Raw genomic sequence first — 2,798 nt, 5'->3', positions numbered from 1 at the left:
AAGAATCTGCTCGACTCAAGTCAGACTCATCATCAGCCATCAGTGTGTTCGCTCTCACGATTTGATAAAAGATGAGGCAAAGCCACACTGGCAGTCTAGTCTGCGATGGATTGTAGTAAAGCGTTGCTTATTTCTTTTAGGGCGGAGATGATTGATAATGGAGGAGGTAAAGGGAGGCTGGTGATTGTGTTTTCAGTACAAAGTAGTTGTTTGACATTGTATGACTGGTGTGGTTCGTCCGTCGGGATCGACGAGGACCATCTAGTCATCCTGGGGGTGGGTGGGTTGGGCTCTGTGTGTACGCAGATGACTGGTCAGGCCAATCCGCGCCCGGAAGGTTCTGACGCAGTGTGGACAGGGGATGGTGGCGGCTGTCGGGGACTTGCTGGCACTGCTTTTCCTGGCCTGTCTGCGTTGCTCTGCTGCAGCGATTCTGTTAGCCTCACAGGATTTGGCACCTTTGGTCTGTCCATTGCATTCAGCTCCCATGCGTCGTAGCTGATGTTGATGACTGGTACCATCTACAGTAACCTCAAAGATGGTCAGTTACGTTTGTGTTGATATTGAGATACATATGACACTGTGGTTGCATAACATAAGTTGTGACCAGTGTGGCGTAAGTGCTGTTGTTCTCGAGAGAGGACATATACTGTGTGTTATGAACTGGAATGAACACATGTCTGTAAATTTGTCTGGTTCATTTTTGTAAGTTCATGCATATGTCTTGTGTCATTCTTGAAAATGATTCATGTCATAGCTTGCTACGGATAAAATGTTAATTAATAGCTACTGTGCTGTTATGAAATTGTATTTAAGTTTGTTGTTTCTAAAAAAAGAAAGATGATGTGCGTTTGTCCTGATCGTTGAGAAATCTTGTTGAATCATTAACGGTTTTGATGTTGTCGTTGTGCTGTTGTTGTTTTGGTTTGTTTTTTTTAATGATAGGAATTTCCTTGTTTGCCTGCAACAAGTACCGTACCCCAATCGGATGCTTCCAGCAATCATTATGATAAATCTGTATTTTAAGATCACCCCAAACACGGCAATCATCATTAAATCATATTCATTAGTTTTGGGAATCCCATACCGTTGACTTCCAAGATCCAAAGATTCGTTGTTAAAAAAGCAGTTACGTTGTGTAGTAGTAATACAGTGAAAACGCATTCTTGTTGGTCTGAAACATTGTTTCATGTGTCCGTCGTGCAAGTCTGCACTTATCGATACCGGTTATCATGATTGTCTTTGATTGTGGCTGTTGTATTGTTTTCTTGTTAACTTGAGCACACTATGCCCATGATGGTGAATATGCATAGCTGCGAATACTGGAGATTATTGTTCTTTTGCGTGTGTGTGTGTGGACGAAGGTTGTTAGATGTCAACCGATATGGTATTCTCTGACACAATTGAAAATTGAAGATAACGATCAGTATGAACACCACTAATACCATGTGTATTGTTGTACCACTGAGCATTATTAGTATCATTGTTATTGTTATTAATATTATTATTATTATTATTATTATTATTATTCGTGACAACGAAATCAATGTGGTACGCAGCCTGTTGAAGAAATGAGTAGGTCACACAAAGATTGTAAGAAAGACAGACAATCAGACAGAGAAACAGGTGTCTTAATTTTGGTTGAGGAACATGTCGATAATCACTTTGTTTATGGATACATACACAGGTAAAACATGTCAAATAAATAAATAAACAGAAATGGACACCCATTTCCAAATACGTTCAACAGGTGACCTACTGTCCGATTCTTGTTGTCTGCTGATTTTTTTTCCCTGATGAAATTATGTACACCTCCTCAAATCTGAAACAGACTGAAACTTTTATTTGTGCTTTTCACCCAGGAGAAGAGAGAGAGAGAGAGAGAGAGAGAGCACTTCAAGAAACCACACCACACTGCTTACGCACAGCTTACGCACAGTGGAGTGATGGCCTAGAGGTAACGCGTCCGCCTAGGAAGCGAGAGAATCTGAGCGCGCTGGTTCGAATCACGGTTCAGCCGCCGATATTTTCTTCCCCTCCACTAGACCTTGAGTGGTAGTCTGGACGCTAGTCATTCGGATGAGACGATAAACCGAGGTCCCGTGTGCAGCATGCTCTTAGCGCACGTAAAAGAACCCGCGGTAACAAAAGGGTTGCTCCTGGAAAAATTCTGTAGAAAAATCACTTCGATAGGAAAAAACAAATAAAACTGTACGCAGGAAAAAATACAAAAAAATGGGTGGCGCTGTAGTTTAGCGACGCGCTCTCCCTGGGGAGAGCAGCCCGAATTTCACACAGAGAAATCTGTTGTGATAAAAAGAAATACAACATGAACAAGACACAGAAAGGAAGACACCAAGAAAGAAAGAAAGGGTTAACAGGAGTAGAGTGGAACCACCACCACTTACCACATGAAATATAATCACATTCACCTTAGTGTGTTGTCAATACGGGACGGCAAATGTAGTTTGTATGCACATGTAGCGGGTGCGTGTCTGTGTTATTTGCATGTGTGTGTGTGTGTGTGTGCATTTGTTTGTGTGTGTGTGGGTGTGCGGTGTATGGGTGTATGGGTGTGAGTGTGTGTGTGCATACGTGCGTGTTTCTCTCTCTCTCTCTCTCTCTCTCTCTCTGTGTGTGTGTGTGTGTGTGTGTGTGTGTGTGTGTGTGTGTGTGTATTTCGGAGTGCATGATTATGTATGTGCGTGCATGCGTGCGTGCACTGACGTGTGCGCGCGCATGTATGCGTATGTTTACCAGCATCAGCGACTTCGATTCTCAAAGAAGTAAACCCTGTA

The sequence above is a fragment of the Babylonia areolata genome, chromosome 2, assembly GCF_041734735.1.
Source record: "Babylonia areolata isolate BAREFJ2019XMU chromosome 2, ASM4173473v1, whole genome shotgun sequence".
Classification (NCBI taxonomy): Eukaryota; Metazoa; Mollusca; class Gastropoda; order Neogastropoda; family Buccinidae; genus Babylonia; species Babylonia areolata.
The sequence above is the reverse complement of the archived record's forward strand: the minus strand, read 5'-3'. Positions refer to the sequence as shown.